Below are 22,724 nucleotides of genomic sequence, written 5' to 3'. Positions count from 1 at the left end.
GGGTAGTTTCTGTTGTGATTACGATTTAAAAAGAGTGAACACGGTTAAATGATAATAAATGGCTTCAGCCAAACACTAACCATGAGTGCAAGAAAAGTTTTATCATTCATATTCTCTGAAAAATGGCCAAGAAATCATAAATTCTGCCAGGGTATGTAAACTTATGAGCACAACTGTAGATTATTATATGTAGAACACAATAAACACAAAAACAAAATTGAAAAAAAAAAAAACACGAAATACATATGCATTTCATAAGGTTTCAACACCTAGTTATACATACTGTATAAAACATAACATTCGCTGGAGGACATCTTACCAATTACTGTTGTCTCTAAACTGGTCCACTTCCTACTAGCAATGCTTGTTTGGGCCTATTCATAAAAACTGAAGAAAAGAGAATGGGGAGCAGAAAGGTTGAGTTGTTGACAATAGTGACCAGTCAGGCTTCATCATTCTGTAGGTATTTATTAAGTCAATTATGTCTCCAATTTTTATTCAAGCTTGAAGCATTTACCATGTCTTGGTCCAAAGGTGATGGGCATGGCAATCTGCTTAGTCTGCTTGCTGGTGCCCCCAAGTTTCTCCATGCAGCTGACTCTCCCAGTTGGGGCCCTACAGTTAACAAGGCACCCATGACGTGAATTACGAACCAGTTACAGTTTTGGTGGTCAAAGCAAATTCCTATGTTTTCCATACACATGCAAGATGAAGCATACTAGACCCTCTTCGCTCTCCCCCGATCCACATCCATGTCAACTCTCCACATGGCTTTACCACGAATGTCACGTCTACCCCAACGCAGGTGGTCAGACACTATAGCTGGCTACTGTGCGCTTCACCTATTGCAGCCCCCTTTCCCTTAAGACAAGCAGGCCTACCAGTACCTGGATTCCCCCAGGACTTTATATATAATGCTATAGTGCCTGGCCACCACGCCTGGGCATATGTGAACTGAGCAAAGCAAACATGTACTTGCAGTTAGCAGATAGCATGGTTCAAAGACAGTTCAGGTAAAGGAAGGTTAAGTTCATGGGATAATCCAGTCCAATCTAGGTCATACACAGGGGATCCAACAGCAAACAAGGCAGACTAACAGGAGGCTTGGTCTAGAACAATGCAGATAAGTCTGACTCTATCACAAGCGAGGGATAATGTGTTCAGTTTGCTTATATCAGGTGACTGACCAGATCAATCAGTCAACAGGTGAACACAGACAGGGAGGAAAAGCAACAGCCAACACCCGGGTGCTGGAATGTGGAACAGGGTCACTAAGTGATCATGACAGGCTGGAGCACTCTCTACCATAGGGCCCTGGGATTTATTGTGGTTGTGGTTGCAAATTAAAATAATCACACATTAAAAAGGAACATGATCAAAGCTTTGAGCACCTACTCTACCCTGGCATGGGGCTGCTAAGACCCTGTTCATAATCAGGTTCAAATCGGCTCACTGGGTTACTAATCAACCATGTACATAAGTATGAAGTGCCTGCTTGCTGTTTTGCTGTGCCTGTAAGTCTTGTGCGTTTTCCACAAATATCAGTAGAACACATTTGATTTCCTAGAAGCAAGCTATGAGTCACACAGTTCTCTATAGGTTTATTAGCCTTCACAGATCCTGATTTTCAGACAGTGCCCACTTGTGTTGTAATATATGAGTGGGTGATTCCTCAGCGTGCTAACACCTGCTATGTTTGATTATTTAAATAAAATTTTAATTATTGCATAGCAGATGTTATCTGCTAAGAGGGAACCAACTTGTCATATCTCTTTATTTTTCAAACTGTTGTTTACTAGAATTTATACAAGTGGTTACAAACTGAAGGAAAGCTGGGAGGCACAGGCTGCTAGTGAGGTACATAAAATATTAGATTTTTTTGCAGGGAACTGTTTTTTATTTATTATTATTATTATTATTTAGCAATGGTGCCGCCTTAAAGGGGTTGTAAAGGCTCGTTTTTTTATTTTCTAAATAGGCTCCTTTAAGCTAGTGCATTGTTGGTTCACTTACCTTTTCCTTCGATTACCCTTCTAAAAAAAAAATCTTTGTTTTCTTTGTCTGAATTTCTCACTTCCTGTTCCTTCTCAGTAAGCTGTTCTGGTTGACTAAACACCGCTCGGATAATGGTGTGAAGTTTACTGAGGAGAAACAGGAAGTGAGAAATTTAGACAAAGAAAAAAAACATTTATAGGCAGATTCAGAGAGACTTACACCGACGTATCAGTAGATATGCCGTCGTAAGTCCGAATGTGCGCCATCGTATCTTTAAGCGTATTCTGAAAACCAGATACGCCTGAATTTGGCCAAGATACGACCGACGTAAGTCTCCTACGCTGTCGTATCTTGGGTGCATATTTACGCTGGCCGCAAGGGGCGCTTCCGTTGATTTACGTGTCAAATATGTAAATGAGCTAGATACGCCGATTCACAAACGTACTTGCGCCCGTCGCTGTAATCTACGTCGTTTACGTAAGGCGTTTTTCCGGTGTAAAGTTAAACCACCAAAAAGCTGGTCTAAGTCGTTTAGGGTATGGACGTCGGAAGTGCCGTCGGATTTTACGTCGTTTACGTAAGTCGTACGTGAATGGGGCTGGGCGTAAGTGAGGTTTCACGTCGTACACATTGTAACGTCGTATGGTAGGGAGTATTTGTGACATGATTCTGAGCATGCGCCGTTCGTTCGGCCATGTATTCACATGGGGTCACGATTCATTTCAATACAACACGCCCACTACCAGCCTACTTTGAATAACGCGGGCTTACGCCGGCCCATTTACGCTACACCGCCGTAACTTAGGGAGCAAGTGCTTTGTGAATAATGTACTTGCCTCTCTATGTTACGTTGGCGTAGCGCATATGAGATGCGATACTCCTGCTTAAACATACGCCGCTCTACCTGAATCCGGCTATTAGAAGGGAAATCGAAGGAAAAGGTAAGTGAACCAACAATGCACTAGCTTTAAGGAACCTATTTAGAAAATAAAAAACAAACCTTTACAACCCCTTTAAAGAAGACCTATATTTAAATGTTTGTCTTTTTGGTTGGTGATAAAATACTGAAGTTTTTGACTATGTTATCTGTTCTAGAGGGAACAGGGATCAGTATTCCATGCATATCGGTAGAACTAGAACACTTCCTTTATACATCAATTATCCATACCACCCAGACTGATAGGTCAAAGACAAGTACACCTGTATTTCTTTTTTATTAGCAACAATTTATTTTATTAAAGGATAAAAAGAACAGGGAAATCGTATACAAAAATTGTACATATCAAGTACCAAACTTTTTCATTTACCACTAGGATGATAAAGAACAGACAATTATATGGCCATCGACCCTTTTGGGATTTGCAAACAAAGTCAACCTGTATCTGTGTAACAAAATGACCATTGTTTCCAGTAGAAACAAATCCAAAAGTAAATAACAAGAGTTATTTATTTTTAACCAAATATAAAGTAGAAGAAAAAAAGAAAAAAGAACAAAAAAACATAAATAAGAGTATCAAATCTGTACGTGTATAATTGCAAGGATCTTGTGTTCCATGAGTATATGCACCTACAAAATCGTAAATGGACCAAAACTCCCATTTTCGGGTTATATACTGGCATAGTGTCCATAATTGTATGGTACACCCTTTCCATGAGCTGTATAGCAGCCATATGTTTCAAATTCTGATCCCAATGGACCTTAGGAGTGTGCCAGTGCAGTGCAATCGCCCAATGAACTGCGCTAAACAAGGTATCATACGGCCCTACACAATATAGTAGCTGTGCCTGGCAGTATCAAGTCCCAGGTAGAGTAAGATAACCAGATTTTTATATTTAAATCAAGGGAAACCATATTGGACATGCCCACTTTTAACAATGTTCACAAAGCTACACCCACACTTGTAGCCACACTAACAAAATCTCCCCCACCCCCTATTTCTAACATGCCCTGAAACAACTGGTCACAGACTTTTGTACAAGAAGCAGACATTGAGGGTATAAAGGCAAAATACTTAGGACACTATGAGAAATGAAATGCTGCCAAGTAAACCTGAACCTATTGCTGCTATGGGTCAAGAGAGTAAAAAGAATAGGATGCAAGGGGTGGTGTCAGGGAAATAGGCGCATCCCTGTGCGTAATGGTGCAGGGTTGGCAAACCTGCATAGGCAAAAGCACTGTCAGGGAATCAACAGCAGGAGAAGGGCTTTAGGACCCAGCATCTCTGGCAGGAGAAGGACCTTAGGACCCAGTATCTCTGGTAGGAGAGGGACTTTAGGACCCAGTATCTCTACCAGCAGGTCACATGGGCCTATATAAGGAAGTCTGTTAGTGTCTGCATTTGCTGGTTTATCTTCAGCTCCCCCTGTGTTCCTGTGTCCTGAATTTCCTGTTGATCTGATCTCCTGTGTACCGACCCGGCTAGTTCTGACCCGCTCTTCCTGATCCACTGGCTCGACCCTTGGCTTGCATCTGACCTCCTTCTGTCTGCTCCCTGCATCTGACCCCGGCTTGTTTACTGGACTCTGTTAATCCTGCTTCCTGTACTAAGACTCTGCTCACCCCTGGTCTTTCTGGTTACGGACGGTCTTCCGGTGAATGATCCTTGGCTCCTGGCTCCTGGCTCAGCTTCCAGCTGCTCCACTGGTCTCTGTCTCCCGGACCTCTCAAGCACGTTTGTCTTCAGCATCCAGGCACCCGTGCTTCTGTGGGCACCACACCTGCTGTGTCACCTTCAGTGGTGTGCTGCACTCGGCCGCAAGGGGAGCCCTCCCAGCATCTCGGCCTCCTACCAAGTCCCTGACAGTATAAACCAGCCATGTCAGAGGCCGACGGAGGTGTCTCCCCGCTGGAAGCCGCCAGCCTACAGATCACGGCCCTCACCCAGGTCATTCAAGAACTCCAGAAAGAGTACCGCCAATTAGAGGGCCGATTGCAGCACCTACCTGCGACACCTTCTCCCGCAGGTCAAGGGTCACCTTTTACTAGTTCCTTGTTAACCACTCCTGCCGTGGTGATGCCCCCTCCGGAACCACGAGTGCCAACACCTGAACGCTTCTCCGGTGATCGGAAGAAATTTAGATCCTTTAAAAACGCATGTTACCTGTACCTGGCTCTGCAACCACGGACTTTTTCCTCTGAAACAGTGAAAGTGGGATTCATTATTTCCTTACTGACTGGTGAGCCCCAAGTATGGGCTCATGGCTTACTGGAGCAGAAGAGTCCCCTCATCAATTCTGTGGACCAGTTCTTTAAATCAATGGCCCAGTTATATGACGATCCCCTGCGGGCGGCCACTGCTGAAGCTGCTCTACATGCCCTACGGCAGGGTCAGCGTCCTGTGGAAGATTACACAGTGCAATTCCGTATCTGGACCTCAGACTCAGGATGGAACGAGGCAGCGTTACGTTATCAGTATCGACTGGGACTGTCTGAATCCCTTAAGGATGAACTGTCTAGAGTCGAGAACCCTTCAACCCTAGAGGGTCTAATCCTACTGACTATTCAACTAGACAGACGCTTACGTGAGCGCCGGTCGGAACGCATCAAAACCCCCCAACTGCTCGAAGCTCCGCCCACATCTAGTTCTATGCAGCTTGGCCTGGCCCATCCAGCATTAACCGCAGGGGAGAGACTTTGTCGCCGACAGGCAAACCTTTGCTTTTACTGCGGGGGAATCGATCATTATATAACCTTTTGTCCCATAAGACCCAGGAAATCGGTCTTCCGCACCCCGGTCAACTGTCAGGTGCTCAGGTCCTCCTCGACTCACATCACTCTTCCTGTCACGTTACTGATAGCAGGAAAAGAAGTTCATCTCCAAGCAATACTGGATTCCGGGGCATGTAGTTGCTTTTTGGATCTGACACTGGCTAAGAGACTCGCTATTCCTCTCCACCACAAGAGCCAAAGACTGACTGTCCACCTGGCTGACGGCTCAATGCCCAGTTCCGGCCATGTCACCCAGGAAACGGCACCTATCTTTACCTCCATCAATTCTGGTCACCAGGAATTTCTGCGTTTTGATGTCCTGAGCTCTCCTATATTCCCTGTCATCTTGGGAACTCCATGGCTACAGGCGCACAACCCTCAGATTGACTGGTCCAAAAGGGAAGTTTTCTTCACCTCTCCCTACTGCCGGCAGCATTGTCTTATTCCTGAAACCAAGAACTCTTCCAGTTGCATGTCTGTTCTACCCACACCGAGTGTGGATCCCAATATACCAGCAGCCTATCAGGAGTTCCAGGATGTATTCGACAAGAAGAAAGCAGATACCCTACCCCCGCATCGTCCCTACGATTGCCCCATCGAGTTGTTACCGGGGGCTGAGATTCCTTTTGGCCGTATTTTTCCCCTCTCTGAGACTGAACTTGAAACTTTGAGACAGTATATTGATGAAAACCTTGAAAAGGGATTTATCCGCCCTTCCTCCTCTCCTGCCGGTGCCGGCATTTTCTTTGTTGAGAAGAAGGATAAAACTTTGAGGCCATGTGTGGATTACAGGGAATTGAATAGAATTACTCTTAAAAATCGCTACCCACTCCCCCTCATCCCGGAACTCTTCCAGAGGTTCCGTACAGCTCATGTCTTCACTAAACTAGACCTACGTGGAGCTTACAATCTTGTCCGCATCCGTGAGGGGGATGAGTGGAAAACAGCGTTCAGAACAAGGTTCGGACATTTTGAATACTTAGTGATGCCATTTGGATTATGCAACGCCCCAGCCACATTCCAACATTTTATAAACGATATCTTCCGGCAGTACCTAGACCACTTCATTATCGTCTACCTCGACGATATCCTCATATTCTCAGCTACTCTGGAGCTTCACAGAACACATGTAAAAAAGGTATTGGGCATCCTCAGGGTACACGGATTATATGTAAAAGCCGAAAAATGCGACTTCGAGAAGACAACAATCCAGTTTCTCGGACTGATTATCACCACCAATGGGATAGCCATGGATCCTCAGAAGGTGAAAGTCATCCTTGAGTGGCCAGCCCCTTCTGATAAAAAGGGTGTTCAGAGGTTCATCGGCTTCGCAAATTTTTACCGAAGATTTATAAGAGACTTCTCTACCATTGTAGCACCAATTACCCAGATAACACGTCAGCATACCAGATTCCAGTGGTCCGAAGCAGCACAAACGGCCTTTGATCAACTAAAAGTCCTCTTTACCTCTGCACCTGTCTTACAGCATCCCGATCCTGCCCTGCCCTATGTCCTGGAAGTTGATGCCTCCGAAGTAGCCACAGGAGCAGTTCTTTCCCAACGTCAAGGGCCCAAAGCCCTACTTCATCCCGTGGCTTTTTCTTCACGCAAGATGACCCAGCCTGAAAAGAACTACGATGTAGGGGATCGAGAGCTCTTGGCAATAAAGACCGCCCTGGAGGAATGGAGATATCTCCTGGAGGGCGCCGTCCACCCTATTCTGATCTTTACAGATCATAAGAACTTGGAGTACCTCCGCACTGCCAAGCGACTGAGACCTCGGCAGGCTCGATGGGCTTTATTCTTTTCTCGATTCAATTTCCATATCACCTTCCGCCCAGGGTCTAAAAATGGAAAAGCCGATGCCTTGTCCAGGATGTTTCCTGATACCCCTGAAGAGATCACACCTAGTCCAATCTTGTCCCCTCAAAACTTCCTCTTGATCCAGCCTGATTTAAGGGCTTCAATTGAACAAGCATCCACTCAATGCACGGAAACAGAAATCTCTTCCCTCAGAAGCCAGGAGGGACTCCTTTGGCATCAAGACAGGATTTTTGTCCCACAGCAAGCCAGGCTTCAGGTCCTAAAAACTTTCCACGATCATCAGCTGGCCGGACACTTTGGGGTCAGAAAAACGACCGAACTGGTCCTACGGTCTTTATGGTGGCCCACTCTGAGAGCCGATTGTAAGGACTATGTCAACTCCTGCACAATATGCCAAAGGAATAAGGGGTCCAACATGAAATCCTGGGGCCTGTTAAGACCACTGCCAGTTCCAGAGCAACCTTGGAAAAACATTTCCGTAGACTTTATCGTGGATTTACCCCCTTCAGAAGAATTTACAACCATTCTAGTAGTAGTAGACCGGCTATCCAAGATGGCGCATTTCTTACCAATGATGGGCACACCTTCTGCCATGGACACAGCAGAAATTTTCATTAAAGAAGTAGTCAGACTGCACGGAGTACCAGATAACATTGTGTCAGATAGAGGTGTACAATTCACCTCTAGGTTCTGGAGGAACCTCTGCAAATCACTATCAATTGAGACATGTTTTTCCACAGCTTACCATCCCCAGAGTAACGGCCAAACAGAAAGGACTAACCAGACCTTAGAGCAATACCTGCGTTGTTTTTGTTCCTTTTCTCAGGACGATTGGATCTCATTATTGCCCTGTGCGGAATTCGCATATAACAACTCAGTGCACACGGCTACCAACCAATCACCCTTTTGGGCGAACTATGGCTACCACCCTTCATTTTTACCCAATGTCATTCCCGAATCTTCAGTCCCAGCAGTCCAGGACAGAATAAATTCCATCCAAACCAATTATAAGATTCTCCAGGACACAATGCGGAAAGCCCAAGAAGGATATAAGAGACAGTATGACAAGAAGAAGAGAGGAAACCCTGCCTTTAAGGTGGGGGACAAAGTGTGGCTCTCATCTGCAAACCTCAAACTGCCTTGTCCTTCCCGAAAATTGGGACCAAAGTTTATTGGCCCTTTTGAAATAAAACGGGAAATAAATCCAGTTGCCTTCGAACTTGCCTTGCCTGAATCGTATAAAATCCACCCTGTATTTCATGTTGCACTTCTTAAACATGTCATTTCCAGTCCTTTTCCAGGGAGAGAAGAAATACCCCCACCTCCGGTCCTGGTTGGAGACGAGACTGAATTCGAAGTGGAGTCCATCCTTGACTGTCGTCGGAGAGGTAGGACAATTCAGTTTTTAATTAAGTGGAAAGGATACCCTGCAGAAGAGAGCTCTTGGGAACCTGCGAGTCATGTGCATGCCCCTAGGCTTATACAAAGATTTCGCAACAGTCATCCTGCAAAATGGGCGCAAATGGGCATCCGGAGGCTGCCCGTTGGGAGGGGGCACTGTCAGGGAAATAGGCGCATCCCTGTGCGTAATGGTGCAGGGTTGGCAAACCTGCATAGGCAAAAGCACTGTCAGGGAATCAACAGCAGGAGAAGGGCTTTAGGACCCAGCATCTCTGGCAGGAGAAGGACCTTAGGACCCAGTATCTCTGGTAGGAGAGGGACTTTAGGACCCAGTATCTCTACCAGCAGGTCACATGGGCCTATATAAGGAAGTCTGTTAGTGTCTGCATTTGCTGGTTTATCTTCAGCTCCCCCTGTGTTCCTGTGTCCTGAATTTCCTGTTGATCTGATCTCCTGTGTACCGACCCGGCTAGTTCTGACCCGCTCTTCCTGATCCACTGGCTCGACCCTTGGCTTGCATCTGACCTCCTTCTGTCTGCTCCCTGCATCTGACCCCGGCTTGTTTACTGGACTCTGTTAATCCTGCTTCCTGTACTAAGACTCTGCTCACCCCTGGTCTTTCTGGTTACGGACGGTCTTCCGGTGAATGATCCTTGGCTCCTGGCTCCTGGCTCAGCTTCCAGCTGCTCCACTGGTCTCTGTCTCCCGGACCTCTCAAGCACGTTTGTCTTCAGCATCCAGGCACCCGTGCTTCTGTGGGCACCACACCTGCTGTGTCACCTTCAGTGGTGTGCTGCACTCGGCCGCAAGGGGAGCCCTCCCAGCATCTCGGCCTCCTACCAAGTCCCTGACAGGTGGTTTTACAGACAGAAGGTTTTTTACCGTTGTGCGTTCAATGCATTACAGTAAAAAACCTTCTGGATGTGTCTCATCCCCTCAGCCCCCCCTTAAACTTACCTGAGCCCCATCTTGATCCAGCGATATGCATGAGAGCAATAGCTCTCCTGGGTCTCTCGCTCCCCATTGGCTCACACAACACTAGGAGAAATTGGTACATGATGCCGCCAATCACAGCCAATGAGGAGGGGAGGGGGGGCAAGCCACACTCTGTGTGTGAATGGAGGATTGCTATTGGGGGTACTCCATAAAGGGAAGGAGCCAGGACCGCTGGTGGGGGACCCAAAAATAAGAGGATCGGGGCTGCTCTGTGCAAAACCTTTGCACAGCGCAGGTAAGTATAATATGTTTGTTATTTTATCTTTTTTAAATGATAAACTTTACAATCACTTTAAATTATGCTGAGACTTCTGGTGTCAGGAACACAGACACTTCAGAGGTCTGGATTAAGTAATGCACACACTTCAGGGGTCAGGATTAGGTAACAAACAGAATGCAGGGATCAGGATTAAGTAACCCAGCGTGCACAAGTCAGGATTAAAGCAGAACTAAACCCTCTTTTCCTTTACAGCCAAGGAAGCTTCCATCTCAACTTCTGTCGGATCTGCAGTTGCCATGGTGCTGCACAGGTGATCAGTTATGACACCAGCCATTTCATAGCTTGACGGTTCGGGTGAGAGCATAAGCAACTGTTACAGTTAGCATTCACGGCATTTCTTGAATGTAATTATTTTGGGAAACAGTTAAAGCAATGGGTTTAGTTCCATTTTAGGTAATGCAAAGAGTTCAGAAACAGCATCCTTTGGCAATGGGCACCATAGAGTAAACACTGCAGTCATACTACACAAGCATCAATGCAAAATAGGGCAAATGGAGTGGACTGCACTGGCACAGAGTACATGTCTCCTTCTACACAGAACAACAGTCATTACATGACTTCATTAATATAATCTTTTTAGTGCAGAACACTCTGTATAGTCACAGTACCATTACAGCCACTCTTTCCATAGGTGGTTCACACACAAGGGGGTAGATTCAGAGAGAATCGCCTATCTTTAGGGGGGCGTAGCGTAGCTCAGATACACTACGCCGCCGTAAGTTTGAGCAGCAAGTTGTGTATTCACATAGAACTTGCGCTGAAACGTACGGCGGCGCAGTGTAACTGGGCCGGCGTAAGCCCGCCTAATTCAAAATAGGCTAGTTGGGGGAGTGTACTATGTAAAATAGTAGTTACCCCACGTTTTTGACTTATTTAACGAACGGCGCATGCGTCCAAATGACGTCGGCAAATCGTCATTGCTTTCGACGTGAACGTAAATTATGCCCAGCCCTATTTGGGAATGACTTACGCAAACGACGTAAAAAATTCAAAATTCGACGCGGGAACGACGTCCATACTTAACATTGCGTACGCCTCATAGAAGCAGGAGCAATGTTACGCCGGAAAAGCCTTACGCAAACGACGTAAAAAAATTCCGCCGGGCGCACGTACGTTTGTGAATCGGCGTATCTAGGTCATTAGCATATTCTACGCCGAAAACGACGGAAGCGCCACCTAGCGGCCAGCGTAAATATGCACCCTAAGATACGACGGCGTAAGAGACTTACGCCAGTCAGATCTTAGCCTAATTTCAGCGTATCTTGCTTTCTGAATACAGAATAGATACGCCGGCATAAATTCTTGCTGAATCCGGCACAAGGTGTTCCTCTCTCATACTGTACATAAGGTGTTACTCACTTACGCCCCAAGGGCATCCTATACCAAGCCACAGGACCTGCTAGATGAGGGTCAAGGGTGGCAAGGTTTCTCCATCTCCCCCTATGTGTTCTCTTCTGGACACCCTGACAGTTCAGCCTTGCAGAGGGCTTTCTTTCTCTCTCCCAAATATCAAACTAAATCTTGCTGACTTGGGGTGTCTTGCTTCCATACCCCAACTCCATTAGGCCCCACCTGCAGCAGGAATTTATAGAAGCATTATCTCCACCCACTTCAACACCAAAGGAGAGGCAGAAAATAAAGTGCACTTACATATATACATATACCAAAATTAGTCAGTCTAAGGTATTTCATACCTTATTTGAGACAGTGTGCCTTTAAAAACAACAGCAAGATAATTTCACATGTAGCTGCAACATTTAGAAGTGTAGAGGTGAAGATTACGATACGCTAAATGTATCTTGCGAATTGACTAACGATCAAAAACGTAACCCATTAAGTCATTATCAGAGTGAGAAGAAATAATATTACAGTAATTGTATGTATTTTCACGACTCTAGAATTACTTCACTTCAGTGTGACACTACTATTAAACTCCTGCTCCCATAAATACAGGTTGACTTCAATGAACTTCCACAGGGGAAGTGTAGTTTTGAAGGTATTTCACCTCTCCTGCTCTGTGAAATTAATTACTCATAAGAGCTATTAAAGCTGGGTCATATGGTGCAGTTAATTCAGAGAGTACGAAGATACTTGGAACACTAATAGCCGTATAGATGTATATTTACTATAATTGCACAACATGTTAATACAATTCAACTGTCTTTAATTCTTAAAGTGGAAGGCAAGTTAAAATCTAACTAAGCTTTAATCTACTCCCACCGCCATTCTAAGCTTCCAGCGCCAGCTTCAGTAAAGAGGAGGGACAGCCAGTAATGGGTGCCCCATAATAAGCTAATAGGTGACATCATTGCCAAGGCTCTTTAGCCGTCGTTGGCTATCTCTCCTCTACACTGAAGCCTGCACTGGAGAGATCATGAGACTGGCCTGAAGTGACTTCACAATGGGTAAGTATAGACATATTTTCTTTCCAGGGTGGATATAATAGGCATAGAATTGGAATGGGATTACAATTAAGCTTGGTTAGGCCTTGATTTGCCTTCCACTTTAAAGCAGACCTACTCTATATTGTCAAAAGTATTGTGATACCTGACTTTACACGCATATGAACTTTAATGTCATCCCAGTCTTTGTCTGTAATGTTCAATATTGAGTTGGCCTGACCTTTGCAGCTATAACCGCTTCAACTCTTCTGGAAAGACTGTCCACAAGGTTTAGGACTGTGTCTATGGGAATGTTTGACCATTCTTCCAGAAGCGCATTTGTGAGATCAGGCACTGATTTTGGACGAGAAGGCCTGGCTCACAGTCTCCTCTCTAATTGATCCCAAAAGTCATCCATGTCTTTATGGACCTTGCTTTGTGCACTGGTCCAAATCATTGGGTGGAGGGGAGATTATGGTGTGGGGTTGTGTTTCAGGGTTGGGCTTGGCCCCTTAGTTCCAGTGAAGGGAACTCTTAGGCAACGTACACACGACCGAGTTTCTCGGCAGAATTCAGCCAGAAACTCGATCGGAGACGTATTCTGCCGAGAAACCCGGCCATCTGTACACTTTTGGCCGAGGAAGCCGACGAGGAACTCGTCGAGCCAAATAGAGAACATGTTCTCTATTTCCTCGTTAGTCAATGGGGAAACTTGGCTTGCTGAGATCCTTGGCGGCTTCACAAGGAACTCGACGAGCAAAACGATGAAGTTCTCTTTCAATTTGAACTGTGGTCAGGCTGTAGACATTTAACTATTTACAAATTCTTAATGAATTCATTTTAAAACATGCCCTCACTGGTCTCTGTAGCTGTAGACACTGTGTAGCAATTCATTTTCAAAGTTCAAAAGAGATACAGAGAAGTTGTATGTAAGTATGCAGCATTGTTTTCTCCCCTCTTCCTTTGCTCTGTACCTGCTCTGTGTTTGCATTCGACAAAAGTCAGACCTCAGTAATCTGCCTCCCCTCCTACTGTTCACCCACTTTGTGTTTACATTAAAGCATGCATTCCCAGCCAGGGTTTCATAAAACCCAAGGGTTCCTCCAGAGGCTGCTAGGGGTTACTTGATCTGTGGCTAATTGACCTCCCATTTGATGGACCTGCATAGTTCCAAGGCCAGAGGCATGACACCAGTAATCTTGATGTAGCTAGGTGCTGGCTAAATTGCCTGTGTCATCGGGGGGATATTCTGCAACATACGCTGCAGTGAGTTTGTTTCCATCTAGTGCTCAGCTCGGATATTGTGTTGAAACCTTCTGAATGTAGACCAAGCAAGATCCCAGAAGAGAGCAAAGGATCTTGGGAAATGTAGTCTGAGGAGCCAAGTTTACACTAAAATCAGACCACTGCGGACTACAAGTTCCAGCCGGCTGGTAGAGGATATATATAGCCTGGTTTGGGGAGGAGTCATTCTCTTGGGACCACAGCATTCAGCTGAGTACAGGGACCCTGACACTTAAATGGGTTACAACTGGTGCAGCCGCCTAGGCAGTATGGAGAGTCTCCTGCAAACATTTAAGCGGATCCATCTTCATCCATCTTCACCGGCCGAGTGACTGTTGGGAGTCACTCTCATCATCATTGACACAAATCCTGCTGCATCCCAGCTCTGCAAGGTGTGCGGTTGGGCACCTCTCCCTGGTTGCAGATTCTTTAAGAGCCTGTTCTGGGACCCGCTTATTGCCTTGAGCCTGGTATCATCAGGATTGGTGAGTGGTAAGAAGCCAACCCTCTATACACTCTAAAAAGACACTGCATGCAGACACCTTTATCCCATTTCTTTACACTGGAGTATTAACAAAGAGGCATTGAACTTCATTTTTCTCAGCACGTCGTAGTGTTTTACGTCAACCACATTGGACACAAACACATTTTTAACCGATGGTGTGTAGGCAAGACTGATAAAAGTCAGCTTCATCGGATATCCGATGAAAAAATCCATCGGATTAGATTCCATCAGATATCCAATCGTGTGTACAGGGCTTAAGAGTTTAATACTAAAAGAACATATGTTCTGTATACTTGAAGACCTTAAAGTAAAGAATACTTGGTTACTTTGCTGCAGTCTGGTGTCTGTATAATTGCACTGTTATTTGAAGCATGTTCGAACCCAGAGTGTCAGAGGTGTTAGGAGGCTTGCAAGGTCAGAGATTAAAACCCTTGTCAGTTTTTTTGGCACCAAAACACAATGGAAAGTGAAAGGAAATTTCTCCACAGTATGTAAAATTCCCTCTTAGACCAACGTTACATTATAAAAGTTTACTTACAGTAAATACAGCAGCCAAGGGAAGCGACACAACAGGCAGCGAGAAGATGTAGGCATCTGACACACACAAAAGCCTTGAATGCTGCTGGTGTATTTTCCAATGATCTATTTGGGGTAACTTTCATAATGTAGGGACACTGCCTATTAATCCCATTGAAATGATCTTTTTTGATGTCATTGTCACTTTTTATTAAGTCACTAAAAGCTTTTTTTTTTTCTTTAATCTCTTTGGCTTTGCCAAGTGTTCAAGGTTGTGATCTGCCGTATATATGCTAAAAACGTCCCAATGGTATTACATATATTGGCAATATGTCTAGACCTATTGAACATATAAATAATGCCAGGAGTGCTTTTTACAAGCACGGTAATGAAAGTAAGATCAACAAGATAGAGACGTAGCACTATTAAGCTTTTAAAAACGCACATTTCAATTATCTTAGCTGGTGCTTAGGGAATAAATTGAATATGTATCAACAGATGCAGTTGAAAGACAGTGGAAGCCTACTACACAGTATAAAACGTGGTTCTCAGTGACTCATGCCCTGCACTACTTAATATTTATATCCAAACAGAATCTCAATATATTAAAGAGTTAATCACCTCTTTTCTTCATAGGTACCTTTTGGATGGCTACAAATTGTCACCACAGGTTATGATTCAGCATTGCACATTGTCGGATTGCTCAGTAACAGTGCTTTAATTTACTGCTAGACAAGATGGGAACTTTGGACTTTGACATGCAAAAGCTGCCCTGATATGTTCCCTTCAAAAGGCCCCTTGCCTTGGTATCCCCTTAAGCTTCCTTTTAATTGCACATGTGCATTTAAAAGGAAAGCGTTCCACGAATAAATGTTGGAGATGTCAGTCAGAGGTGGGAACACTTCTCCATATCTTCTGGTCCTGCCCCCGCTTACAACACTTTTGGACGACAGTTAGAACGGTCACCCAGAAGTTCACCGACCATGTAATCAGTGACGACTCTGCCTTTTTTTCTGCTTCACGCTACCTTAATACCGGCACGGAGTTACAAAAAGTCAATCATTAGACATCTACTGAACGCAGCCAAATCCTGTATCCCCCTCAGATGGAAGAAAAGTTCTCCCCCGTCAGTGGGAATGTGGATGCGCAGGGTGGAGGATATCAAAAAATTGGAAGATTTGGTTCTCACGGCCCAAAACAAACAGGAGAGGCATTCTGAGGTGCGGAGGCTCTGGAACATTTTCATCTTCTCTGATGAAGGATCAGCCTTACTCAATTCTTAATCTGGCAAGGGGATACAGCCGTGATGGCTGTTTGGACTAGAGATGCGTCCACTACCCTGGGTCAACCCTCTTTCCCATCCCTCCCCATCCCCCTCCTACCTCCCCCCCCCCTATCTCCCCTTGTCTGTTTCTTTCCCTCCTATCTATCTTTCTATATCTTTTTAATTAAGGTGTTATGAGTATTGGAAGGCTGGTAGAAGTGACAGGGTGACACCCCCCACTTGAAGACTCTAGTGTAATGCGAAAACACATGAGGGGGTCACTGAACAGATGGCTGGGAACTTTAAGTTAGGAGCCTCCCATGTTGGGTTATCTACACCAGTCTAAACGTCCAGCTGTAACATACGAATATGTGTGATCTTCGTATGTTACATTTTAATCGTACTGTAATGTTTTTATTGTAGGTGTGTTTCTATCAAATAAAATAAAAATTATATTTGAAAAAAAAAAGGAAAGCGCTTCAAATCAAGACCACTGAACAATAACTTGTTCATGCCGGAGAACATGCCTAATACAGCAGCAATTCATAGCTGATAGATTTGGTATCTAGGAATAGCTTGAGAAATAAGGTTAAAAACACACAATTATCATGGTTAAAATGGAGCTTTAACCACATTTTTTGTATTGTTCTGGAAAAAATGGGGAAGCATTAGCACCTCTTTTTATTTTTATTGTGGTGCATCACCAGAAACAAATAAATCTCTCCAATATGGTCTCTTACGGCATTATAAATACATTTTGAGAATGGAAGGGTTTATTGTTGTTTGTTTGCCCATTGGAAGCTTTCCACTCACTTTCCCGCTCACTTTCAAATCAATAGTGAGCAATAGCATCCCATTAAAGATATTCTAAATCTTCTTAAATAGGTGGTGAGGGAGATCAGGGAAGAAATGCAGTAGTAGAGGAGCAGGGTTAGCAATCGTACCTGTCTCTCATGCCGCATACACATGATCGGTCAAACCGATGAGAGCGGTCTGATGGACCGTTTTCATCGGACCAAACCGATCGTGTGTAGGCCCCATCGGTTATTTATCCATAGGTTAAAAAAAAGCAATCTTGTTTTAAATTTAACCGATGGATACCTAACCGATAGTAAAAAAACAATCGTTTGTAGGCACGTCCATCGGTTAAAAATCCAGGCATGCTCAGAATCAAGTCGACGCATGCTTGGAAACATTGAACTTTGTTTTTTTCAGCACATCGTTGTGTTTTACATCACCGCGTTCTGACACGATCGTTTTTTTAACCGATGGTGTGTAGGCACGACTGACCATCAGTCAGCTTCATCGGTTAACCAATGAAAACGGTCCATCAGACCGTTCTCATCGGTTTGACCGATCGTGTGTATGCGGCATTAGTCCTGAAAAGGGAAAGTGACAGGGTCACTTTAAGAATAATTTGCTAACAAATGTGTGTGTGTCAAGATTTAGTTACTAAGACTCATTAGTAGTTTAGCTGATGTGCCTAAACCCTCTTAAGCCAGCCATACTTGGTTTGAAATTTGGCCGGTTTAGCAAGGATCGGCTGAATTTGTATCCAAATATGGTAATGATATATATTATCTTTGAAAGTCCATTGTGTTCAAGGACATATCAGGCAGTGATCAAGCACAGCTACAATAGCAATTACACTTGATAAAGGAGTCAATACCTTAAAATGTCATTAGGAGAAGCCAACGTAATTTCAACTGCAGTGATGATAGATTTTTGGAGATGATAAGAAAGACAATGGAGATTATAAGAGATACATTTTATTTTAGGAAGTTATACCAACCCACTAGTTCTGGAGATTTTTCCAGACAAAAAATGTCCCTGCCAAAAAATGCTGTTAACAACCTATGTGCATGGACACATAGGACAACATGCTAAGGAGTTTACTGGCTGCAGAAAAAAACACCTGAAGCCAAAAACAGCAGCCATAAAAATGTCCAGTGTGCATGGTATAATTACTCTCTATTGCCTTACACAGGGAACCAAAACACTATGTGGAATGAGAACATTTAACAGTGTTGTCTGCTAACATTTTTGTGTCTGTGCAAAAATGGGTATTGAGTTGGGGGCCTCCAATGCAAGAGGGTTGGAAGTCATAGGTCACAGCTATGTTGGAAGTTTAGTCATTGTGGTGGTTTCAGGTGATCATGCAGTTTAATTGAACCTGGCATCTAGCATGAGCCTTTTTTGTTTAAAGCACCTCAGGTGGCTGATGCCAAGTTTGATTATTGCAGTGGTCTCCACACTGTGGCCCAGGGGCAAAATGCGTCCCTTTGCTTGCTTTTATCCGGCCCTTAGGACACTTTTGCCTCATTTGACACCATCGATGGGACACCATTCCTCCTACTGAAACCATTGTTAAGACCTTATTCCTTACACTCATACCAACAATGAGGCACGATTCCTCAGACTTAAACTAATTGTTTACTCCCACTGACCCTGGGATATTTTCTACTCCCACTGGTGACAGTCTGGCCCCTCTAAAGCCTGAAGGACAGTAAACTGGCCCTTTTATTCTGAGACCCCTGTTCTAGTGAGTTGGTATACTTTTGTGATGTCTTTCTGGGGGCAGGAAGTAGGTCCTTTGTGTTGTATAAATTCAATTCATTGTAGAGAAGTTTCTGCTATTTGTATTAAAATATTCCTAGTGGAATCAAAGCATTTTACTTGATCTATTGTACAAGTGGTCTGGATTGACTGTCTGTAGGGGCATCCTTCTGGTGTTCTCTTTGGGACACTATATAGGTCAGATTGTTTTTTCTTCCAAAAGTGTGTTGTTCTTCTAAGACAGTGGTCTCCAAATTGCGGCCTTGGGGCCGGATTGCTTGACTTTATCTTGAGGCATTCCTGCCATCACTGACACCAACAATAGGGCACTATTCCTTCTACTGACACCAACGATGGGGCATAATTCCTTTCACTGACAACATAAATTGGGCACTATTCTTTCAATGACACCAACTATTTCTCCCCCTAATACCAAAGATTTGCCATTGGTTTCTTCCACTGGGCACAGTCCCCCCCCCCCCCCCCCCTAAAGTCTGCTGAAGGACACTAAAGTGTCTTTTTCTTTAGAAAGTTTGGAGACCCCTGTTCCAAGACACTAGTGGGGGCAATATTGCCTGCAATGCACAAAAGCATACCCATCTATCAGCATTAGCACTTATGGTTATTTAATTATAAGGGGAAAAGATTGCTTAGATGTTGGATCTTTTCCCAACATCTAAACTACATTTTACTATCAGTGGCCATCATTATGTCAGGATGCTTTATATTTTGCATAAATCCACCTTTCCTCTGGTTGCCAGATTTTATTTTAAGTGTTTTAATCTTTTAAAAATAAAAACTGCTCATTTAATGAAATTAAACATTTTCCAACCTTGTCAATGACACAAGATATAGTCAAGTTCCATCTATAATAAGTATCTGTATCTGGTTCAATTCTTCAAAAATAAGCCTATTCCCAGAAGTCTGAATAAACACCATGAACGGGAAGGCAAACTTAATTAGTTCCTTTGCATAAGACAGAACACAAGAAATCAGCATCATAAAAAAAGGCTTGTCACGTCACTTATTTTTCTTCTTGGCACCTTCATCCAACAACCTGAAAGAGGCACAGTCACGCAGGAGTCTTTGAGGGATGTTCTAGGTAGTGATGCCATAATAAAATTTTCATTTTATGCCTACCCTGCATAATTCCCCTGTATCATGCAATCTTTTTGGTGTTTTTACTTCAAACCTTTGATTAAATGTAAGCACTAGAAAATGTTGGTTTTCTGGTTAAAGTGATCAGACATCTTTGTTAGCATATGTTGTGTAAGCAACACAGCATAGCTGTACTTAGTACCACACTTGACATCTAAATGGACACTATACTCTTTTTAGGTTCTTTTTATTTTTTGGTGTAAATGTGAACAGGATCAGATTCATTTCATATTATCAATATGTAATTGCTTTAAAAACCTTGTTCATGTGTATCATTGTTTTTAAATATATATTTAAAGGTGACATGCAGATTTAGCTAATTACTTATGCATCTTGTGTTTCCTGTTTAGTTGCACTGCTCCTCTACTTAACATTTATGTAAAATGAAAACTTTTTTTTAGTTGGTTAGTTTTGAATGGAAAAAGAAGAGTTAACACATCTATCTAGGCAATTTTTTGCTATATGTGCCCTACTCTGGAGTTTTTGACTTCACTTCCCTCTACAAAGATGAAAAAGAAAATGTGAGGAAATCTCCACACAATTAGGAAAAATCCCACCCTAGACTGATGTCACTAGAACATATGTCCCAATTAGAAGACTTCACATAAAGGGGTTGTAAACCTTAATGCATCCTATGCATCAAGGTGGAAAAACACCTTGCTGTGTCTGGCCCCCCATTTTACTTACCTGAGCCCCGAACTTCGGCAGGCGTGTTCCCGCGTCACTCTCCCAGCAGCTTTTCGGCTCTTCATTGGCTAGATTGATAGCTGCACAGCCATTGGCTCTCGCTGCTGTCAATCAAATCCAATGACGCGGCCGCCGGGGGCGGGGCTGAGTCATACACCCTGCAGCTATGGCTACCGAGTGTATGACACGGGAGCGCGCCCGCAAGGTAAACCCCTCGGGATAGAGCTTCCGAGAGGGGGTTATCTATTGTGGGGAGGAGCCGCGGGAGCCGCAAGAGCAGCCATGGGACCCCAGAAGAGGATGTTCAGGGGCCACTCTGTGCAAAACAAACTGCACAGTGGGGTTAAGTACTGTATGACATGTTTGTTATTTTTTTTAAAACTGAACCTGTAGTATCACTTTAACCTCTGGCTCTCATGACCATGCTAAAGTTTGATCTAATCGGTATAATGCTGGACCAGTGGCAGTCCAGATTAAAGCAGAACTACACCCACTATCCTTCACAGCCAAGGAAGCTGCTATTTTAGCCTTTCTTTGATCTGCAGTTGCCATGGTGCTGCACATGTTATCAGTTATGACACCAGCCATTTGATGGCTTGAGAGCACAAGCAACTGAGACATTTATCATTCATGGCATACCTTGAAATAAACTCGTTTGAGAAACAGTTATATTCTTGAGTTTAGTTCAACTTTAAGTTAATATGTATAAAAAGAAGTCATTCTCCTTTTAACTTAAAGCGGGGGTTCACCCTATAAACAAACATTTTTTTTCTTCTAGAATAAAATTAGGCATAGTAGCGTGAGCTACAGTATGCCTGTCTTGATTTTTATAGCCCGGTACTCACAGTGCAATCGTACATTGAAGATACCGACTCCCCACGGGGAATGGGCGGGGAATGGGCGTTCCTATCCAGACGGAGGATGATTGACGGCCGGCTCTGGCACGTCACGCTTCTCCGGAAATAGCCAAAATAGGCTTGGCTCTTCACGGCGCCTGCGCATAGTCTGTGCGCAGGCGCCGTATAGCGCTGTGAAGAGCCGAGACCTACTCCGGCTGTCTTCGGGGAGCGTGACGTGCCAGAGCCGGCCGTCAATCATCCTCCGTCTGGATAGGAACACCCATTCCCCGCAGGGAGTCGGAATCTTCTATAGAGGATTGCACTGTGAGTACCGGGCGAAAAAAATCAAGACAGGCATACTGTAGCTCGCGCTACTATGCCTAATTTAATGCTCGAATGTTGCTATGGAGGGTGAACCACCGCTTTAAGAATGTTAACCTATACTGAAAACATGGTGTATAGAGAGACCTGTTTATGGTCTTAGGCTGCTGCCGGCAAATTACCCCTTCAAGAGATAATCTGTTCTTGTTTGTGGAGATAGGAGCCTCCAGTAAAATGGTCATGGAGCTTGGTGATTGGTATAAAATGTTTGATTAAAAACAGCCAATGTATTTTGGGGGAAATGCCTCCCTTTTCTTGGAATGAGGGTGAATCATCTCATTCATCATAAATACTGAGAAACTAGGCAGTCTCCTGAATGGGACCCCGAGGGGCTAAAACAGAAAAAGCACACAACTCAAATACTAGAGAGTGCAGAAAGGCTGCATCTGGATGTGGCCAACAAGGAATGAAGACTGGACTTTCTCTGTGCACTATTGCGAAAGTCATTGCACAAAACAGGGTGCATAAGGAACTGATAAAGAAGGCACGGGAGGCATGTGTACTGCCTGGAAAAGGGAACACAGAGGAGCTGACCTGATTCTCTTCCAGAGGGTTGCTTAAAAGAGGGTGGCAATGGAATGTGGGCTGGAATACCCCTATGTGTAGGAAGTGAAAGAGAAGAGAACAGGGTGGTATGAAATGGAAGTCTGGGGGTTTACTTGCATCCCAAAACCTTGCAGAAACCAAGACAACTCTGTATACTTGCAAAGATTCCTGGATATTTATGTGGATTGGAGTCTGGGGGATTAGCAAACTTCTTACCCATGATTGGTACACCCTCCGCAGCGGAGACAGCCAAAATTTTTTTAAGGAAATTGTAAGGCTCCATGGGGTACCCAAGAGTATCGTATCGGATAGAGGTGTGCAATTCACATCTAAGTTCTGGAAGGAGCTCTGCAAGTCACTAGAAATTAAAATTTGCCTTTCGTCTGCCTACCACCCGCAGTG

Source organism: Rana temporaria, chromosome 6, assembly GCF_905171775.1.
Source record: "Rana temporaria chromosome 6, aRanTem1.1, whole genome shotgun sequence".
In the NCBI taxonomy this organism is placed as follows: Eukaryota; Metazoa; Chordata; class Amphibia; order Anura; family Ranidae; genus Rana; species Rana temporaria.
The sequence above is the reverse complement of the archived record's forward strand: the minus strand, read 5'-3'. Positions refer to the sequence as shown.